Source organism: Crocuta crocuta, unplaced genomic scaffold, assembly GCF_008692635.1.
Source record: "Crocuta crocuta isolate KB4526 unplaced genomic scaffold, BGI_CrCroc_1.0 scaffold619, whole genome shotgun sequence".
Lineage (NCBI taxonomy): Eukaryota > Metazoa > Chordata > Mammalia > Carnivora > Hyaenidae > Crocuta > Crocuta crocuta.
Genome location: NW_027533395.1, coordinates 1519067 through 1526404, shown reverse-complemented (window position 1 = coordinate 1526404; position 7338 = coordinate 1519067). Strand labels below are relative to the sequence as shown.

The following is a 7338-nucleotide window of genomic DNA, read 5'->3' as shown; positions in this document are numbered from 1 at the left end:
GTCTCTCTCTCTCTCTCCTAGAAATAAATAAAAATATTAAAAAAAAAGTTATTCAAGGTTATACACACAAACAATAGGTGGTGAAGGCAGGATTAAATCCTTGTGAGTTCTTATCCAGGGAGTCTCCAGGTACACTTCAAACAGTTCAGAATGCATGAAAGCATATAGGAATGCCCCAGATCCGAGTGGGCAGGCAGGCTCTCTTGAAGGTCAGGGCTAATTAAAATGAAGGGGTGTAATTTTACATGTACCTCCTTTGCCTTATACATCTCAATGCTCTTGGTCTTTTGTTCATACACCTGTCTTCCCCAAGTCCAAAGTTAAAATCCTGCTGCTAGGGCATTCCACTTTTGGCTAGGGGAGGTCCTATCCTGGAGCTGAAAGAGGTTACCACATCCCTGGGGATAGGGGTCCTCTTCTCAAGGCCTGGGTCCTCTTTGTTGTTCTTGGCTCCTCTCCTAGCAACCAAAGTTTTAAAAAAGGTTCTGCAGAACAATGGGGACCTTGTCTCCCGCTTCCTAAGAAGAGGGACCAGCTGGACTAAGAGTTTAGATCCTGGGCAGCTGCATTACACCATCTTGGCCAAGTTCAGGGAGCAGCTCTGCCAATAAGTCAAGTTCATGGCCTAAGTCTTGACCTCAGCCTTAGCCTGGTGAGGAGTTTCCTGAAATTATCTCCCTTTCTTGCCACCCTGACTCTGACACAAAAAAGATAGCCTCCACCCAAAATATGCACCTCATCCTTAGGGAGACCTGATCTCATCTTTGGGTGTATATTAACTTTCTAGGGTTGCTGTAACAAATTAACTGTAAACTTTGTTGCTTGAAACAACAGGAATTTATTCACTCACAGTTCTAGAGGCCAGAAGTTCAAAGTCAAGGTGTCCACAGGAGTAGTTTGTTCTGGAGGCTCTGAGGGAGAATCTGTCCCCTGCCTCTTTCCTAGCTTCTGGTGGCAGGGAATAATCAGTGTTCTTTGGCTTGTAGATCTATTACTCTGATCTCTGTGTCTGTCTTCACATAGGCCTCTTCTCTAGCTCTGTGATTTCTCCTTTTCTGTCTTAGGAGCCTACTTTCTCTTGGATTTAGGGCCCATCCTGGTCTAGGATAATCTCCTTTTGAGACCCTTACCTTAATTACATCTGCAAGGACACTTATTCCAAATAAGATCACATTTCAAGGTTCTCAATAGATTTATCTTTTGGGGGCCAGGGTTCAACACAATGCAAGTGCCTCCAATTTAATGGAGAAACATAAGCCCACTCTTGGAGGATCCCTGAGTCTGAGAGGAGAGATCTGTCTCTACTTTAAGAAGCTCCTTTATGATGGTGAAGACCTTTAATTTCCAGACTGGTCCCCAAGAGCCTTTAAATTGAGACAGGTGCACAAATGCTGGTGGCAGGGAAGGGTCGGCATCGGCAGAATCCAGACCACTGTTCTCTATAGAACAGAATGAAGGCATTGTGTCCAGTATATGTCAGGATTTGGAGTGGGGAGGGCAGAGCAGTTTCTGCCTCAAAGGCTAGTGAGGCAATCAAGGTGTCTGGTTCCAGTTTTTGCCCACCCTCATTTGTCTTCTGCCAGCTCCCAGATGTTAATGAGCTAATATCATTGCTAAACATTTTTTGAAAATGAACTCCCCCCCACCCCCCATATGATCATAAACAAAGTGGGACTGAGAGGTGTTTCACTATGCTGGGAAGCCATCAGGGTTAAGCCCCCATAAGGGTCCTTTTTTTGAGTCCTAATCTAGCTCTCTAAGCCCTGTTTTCTCTTTTCTTGCAAGGGCCTAACAATTCAGATTTCTCTCTCTCTCTCTCTCTCTCTGGGAATTATCTTCCTGAGCTAGGAGCCATACAAGGCTTGCAGGTATCCATCCTTCATGCCCACTTTCTTCCCTCCTACAGGCTGGAACAGCCTCAGCCTGCTGCCTGTCTACCCATTCTCCAGGCTCCTCGCGCCTCTAGAGCAGATGCTGAGTGGGGCCCCAGCTCTCCCCACACCTCATTGCTTCCCCTGTTAAGATCTCTCTAAAGACAATTGCATGACATCTTCCTTCTAAAGGTTGTACAGTTGATCCTTATGGGGAAAGAGACCCAAATGGTCCCAATTTACCAGTCTGGGGGAAGGTTTGAAACTTTCAGAAACCTGGTGAGCTTCTCCAGCCCTGGTCCACAGAATGAAAGGGCAGCCAGCAGCCTGGCTCTGTCTCCTCTCCTCTTAGCCCTGGCCTGAAGATATCGACCAAGGCAACCACTCAGTTTCTTCCTTACCTCTGAGACAGCACCTCCCAATTGTTATTCTCACCTCTATTTCCTCAGTCTCATGCAGGAACAGCACCCTTAGGGAAAGATTCTTAAAAGAGCCACTAAGCATATGGGATCTCATTCTGAGGAGGTCCTAGTGGGGTTGACTCCTAATTCCCCTTTCCTAGAATCAGTCATGTGGATTTTGAATCAGAGAAACTTGGAATACCATTAGGGGCCCCACAGTTTCTCTGTAGCATCCCAGAAATAGTGGACAAGAAGGCACAGACACGGTGGCAGATGTGGAATGGGCTACCCCCACCTGCCCCCCACCCGCCCGTCTCCAGATCCTACTATTGTACCACTGCCCCATTTGTGAATACCCAGCTGGAGGATATTGGGACATCAACAGAGTTTATTATACAAAGGATTTACTACATTCAGTTTTGAAGAATTTCAGTGCACTGGTGGAATCAGTGTTTGACTATCAATATGCACAAGCTTAAAATCCATGACTTTGAAAGGCTGAAGAATCATGTGAGTAAGATATGTGAGGAACGGAAAGGGGTGGCCAGGGTTTGACAGGGTGCTGATGGGGAATTGAAGCTGGGGGACAGAGCTGGGAAGGACAGACTTAGGACTGACTGAGAGTTGTTCCCCTTTTGTTATCTTGATGGCTTCTTGGCTGTCCCCATCCACATGACCCCTTGGAGCTCTGCTTCCAAAAAACTATTCACAGGAGAAGAAATGGATTGACCACAGATTCTACTCCTGGCTTTCGCTCACGCCAAGCATGGGAGCCCTGTTTGAGTTAAGAGTCTGACTGCTGATAATTAAGCAGATGATGGACAAGACTAACAAGAGCAACAAATATGGAATCAAGAGCCCACTCCTAGCCTCAGTTAAACTTGTCATTAAAACAAAACATATACCCCCACCAAGGCCTCAGTAGAAAGATCTAGGGTCACCTGGGAAGGTGCTGGATTCTGCAAGGAACAATTTTTATTGGAGAGGCTGCGAAGTTCTAGCAAATCCAACCCATGCTGTCTTTCTGAATGTCTTTAGGTCTGATCCCTCTTGGCCATGCACTTCTAAACTTTCTACTTTGGAGCCATTCCATCTCCTCTTCTGAAGCAGCCCTTCCCTTATACACCTCGTGTCTTTCCCTTTCCCAAATTTATAGGGAAGACCTACTTGCTGGGCAACTCACTAGGGCCTGATCAGTATGGTAGATGGGGAAAGTGGTTCACCAATATATCCTTTCTCCCTCTGTTAAGCTCCTCATAAATCCCGTATCCCGCATTGACTCTCTACTATTACTAAAGGGGTCATGAGAACAGTGAGCCAATCTAGTTAGTGATGAGTGGTCACTTGACTTCCCCTTTGGACAATGATTTCAGTTACATCCAGGTCAGTGTTCTGGGCCAAGGCCAGCACACTGACCTGGCTCTGAATCCTCTCTGCCCCTGTAACTCATCTCAGCCTTTCCTTCCTTTCTTGAGCTGTAGCCTTCCAACCCCAGCATCAAGGCTCTGTCCACTTCTGCTGGGGAAACCCTGTCTCCTCATTCGAAGTCTCCAGGCTGCTCCTGGAACCCGCATGGGGCTGTTTCCAGAGGCAATGTACACTTCTCTCCATTTTTCCTCATACAAAGCAAAGATAATAGAGACTTTGGGATGACTTCATGTCACTTTGGAATCAGGTTGCAGAAGCCTGAGGATCTGAGACCTATGAAAGACCTGGACAGTCTGCTCCTCCAGAACCTTCTGCTGAAGGGGGGCCAGAATGAAGTGGGCCATCCTCACTCTTGAAGAAGGCCACCTTCTCATCCCCTTTCCTCAGCTCATCCCAGTTCATTCCTTTTTCCTTTATTTACCAGATAATGGAAAACCTCTGAAAGATCAGGCCTAGACCAGGTATCCCACTGGCTCTACACTTTGGCTGTAATTCTGGTGAGAGGCTTCAAGAGACTCCCCCTCACTGGCCCTTCCTCAATCCTTACACCATTCACACTGAGAGCCTCCTCTGCTCCCCAGAGTAAGTGCATTTCCTTGCCTCTCCCAGGCCCCTCTCCCCATTTACATCTGTCTGTCTCCTGGTCCAATCCTGTCCTCCAGTCCCACCCTCTTACTCATCTCTCTGACTCTGTCTCTCCTTCAGAGAGACTTCAGAGCCAAGCCCAGGCCTTCCCTCTGGCAATTAGAGGAAAAGCTGTTCCGAGGCTTCTACCTACCACTGGTGAGTGACTCTGGCCACTCAGCCATGATCTCAGGGCCTGATTCAGCTACCTTCCCCACCTGAATTTTTGTTACTGACAGAAATGGGTACTCATGGGGTAATAATGTAAGTAAGCACAGTATGCAATTCATACCATCTATTAGCTGTGAAATTGTGATTCTTGAAAAAGTTTTTCTTTGGGGAAATTCACCGCCATTTCACATTTTGTGCATAAAGTGAAACTTTATTGATTTTGAATAAGGCCTGACATCTTATTCCTATATTTCAAATTCATATAAAATATGACGTTACTGTGCCTTCCCAGGAAACTCTGTTGCAGAGTTCCAGTCCTAGAGAGGAAGCATTCTGGCAGCTCAGGACCTCTTTCTTCTGAATGATACCATCCTACTACAAGTCCAAGGTAGTTCTTTATCCTTACATAATTTCACTTCCTGAATTCTACCCTGAACTCCTCTTCCTTCTCCTTCTCAATTTACCACCTCCAGAGGCTTCCTTAGTCCTTAGTCAATAAATGGGCAAGCGTGTGCATGTTTGAACTTAATGGGGAGGAGATGGCGATGATGAGAGGAGCCACCAGGGGGAGCCTGTGCCTAAGAAGACACTTATGTGGGCGCATAAGGGGGCCATTCAATATTTTTTTCCCCTTTTTTCCAAAGCAGTAAAGATGCCAGGCATTCCAGCTTGTGGACTGTGTGTGTGTGTGGGGGGGGGGGGCACTCCCTATAGACCTGGGGGTCCAGAGCTGCCTGCCCCCTTCTCATTCTCTGACTCCCTTTCTTTCCCTGACCACGTAGAGAATTGTGAACTAAATTTTGGTGCATCTGCACACTTCCTAAGGACAAGTTCCCTGATGGACATGTTCAATGTGGGAATTAATCCTGTTTTTTTTTTTTTACCTCACCCAACAACCCCTACTAGTCCCTGCCACCCATCCCTCCCTGAAAACCTCACTGACCCAGGCTTTCCCACCTCTCTTCCTCTCTTGGTTTAGGAATCAGGGGGCTCTGGGTAGTACAGTTATATCCATTCCTTCCATCTTCACCCCAACTCCCAAGATAACCCTGGCTCAGCAACTTCCCCCACCCCCACCCCACCCCATTGCCCCAGGTAGTCTTGTTCTTCTTTAAGACCCAGCTGGCCTATTTTCATCAATTTCAGGTCTGGATCAACCAAACAGTGAGTGTGCCTATGGGAAGAAGGGAAGAAAGTCAAAGAATCTCTAAAGCTTATAATCTAATCCCTTTTTACCCTAGGTCATAGGGACCAGTCAGTTCCTGCATCTATAATCAAACCTGCTATGCCCCTGGTACTGTGATGCATGCTGAGGATACAAAAATACAAATAACCATGGTCTCTGCCTTCCAGGAACTTATATACTAATCAGGGAGACAAACAAATAACTAGGCAACCACAGGATAGTTTGATAAATGCTATTTTAGAAGTAGGTACCAAGAACTGTGGGGGAACAGGAGAAGGTGCAACTAAATCTATTGGGGGTGAGTAGGGAAGTCTTAGGAGAGGGGGTGACATTTGAAGTATATGTTAAAGGGTTTAGGCCAGGAGGAAAAGAGAGTGAAACACTTGCTAAGCACTAGGCACAGAGTGAGGGGAAATCTGGTGAGTTCAAGGAACCACAAAGAGTTCAAAGTATAATATATTCTTCAGAGAGTGGGAGGAGGAAATGACTGGGGAGAAGACTAGAAAGAGAGGAAGAGCCAGTTGTGAAGAAAGAGATGTGTTTGACCTTTGCACTGAATATGGAGCTTGATTAGATTTGCTCGTTTTATTTGCTTGTTTAATATTTTACATCCAAGTTAGTTAGCCTATAGTGTAACAATGATTTCAAGAGTAGATTCCTTAATGCCTTTTACCCATTTAGCCCATCCCCTCTCCCACAACCCCTCCAGCAACCCTCTGTTTGTTCTCCACATTTAAGAGTCTCTTATGTTTTTGTCCCCTTCCCTGTTTTTATATTATTTTTGCTTCTCTTCCCATATGTTCATCTGTTTTGTATCTTAAAGTCTTCATATGAGTGAAGTCATATGATATTTATCTTTCTCTGACTGATGAATTTCGCTTAGCATGATACCCTCTAGTTCCATCCACGTAGTTGCAAATGGCAGGATTTCATTCTTTTTCATTGTCGAGTAATACTCCATTGTATATATATACCACATCTTTTTTTAGATTTGCTTGTTATAATATTCTGGACAAAACAAGGTTAGATTTAAGGAGACAGGGACACCACCTTGAAACCCACTCTTCTTTTTCTAAATTTATTTATTTTGAGAAAGAGAGAGGAAGAGAGAGACGGAGAGAGAGAATCCCAAGCAGGCTCCATGCTGTCAGTGCAGAACCCAACAACTCAGGGCTTGACCTCACCAACAATGAGGTCGTGACCTAAGCCAAAACCAAGAGTCGAACGCTTAACCAACTGAGCCACCCAGGTGCCCCTGGAACCCACTGTTAACAGTCTCAATGACAGGTGGTCAGGGCCAGGCCTAAGGCCTGGACCAGTATATGGGAGGAAAGCTGAAGTGGTTTGGACACTGGCTCACCCTGCCACCAGGTCCAATGGAGAGGGAAGGGTGGGGCTCTGGTCTCTGGCTTTTGCAGGCTGGAGAAGACTAGGGTCACTGTAGTCCTGTGGTCCATTATTGGGTGGCATAGAACCTGTGGTCTGTGTTCAAACAGTGGATCCCTTGGTGAGGGAGGGGAGGTATGAGGCTGGGGTTGGGAATATGGGTAGGCAGTAGGGGGGTGAACAAGGGATTGAGGCCCATACATAAGCAGATAAGGAGCCTGAGGCTTTGCTTTCTTTCCTTTGCCTGGACTGCATTCTGGTCTTGCCTACC

At 46.2% G+C, this 7338-nt stretch overlaps 1 long non-coding RNA gene across 1 annotated transcript; it reads left to right on the top strand.

Annotated features, from left to right (window-relative positions):
* The first annotated feature begins 528 nt into the window (after positions 1–528).
* LOC144218464 (uncharacterized) lies at positions 529–4477 on the top strand. The gene is made up of 3 exons (XR_013331167.1): positions 529–652; positions 4125–4282; positions 4406–4477. It is a non-coding gene; the product is annotated as an uncharacterized LOC144218464 (long non-coding RNA).
* Positions 4478–7338: the final 2861 nt, after the last annotated feature.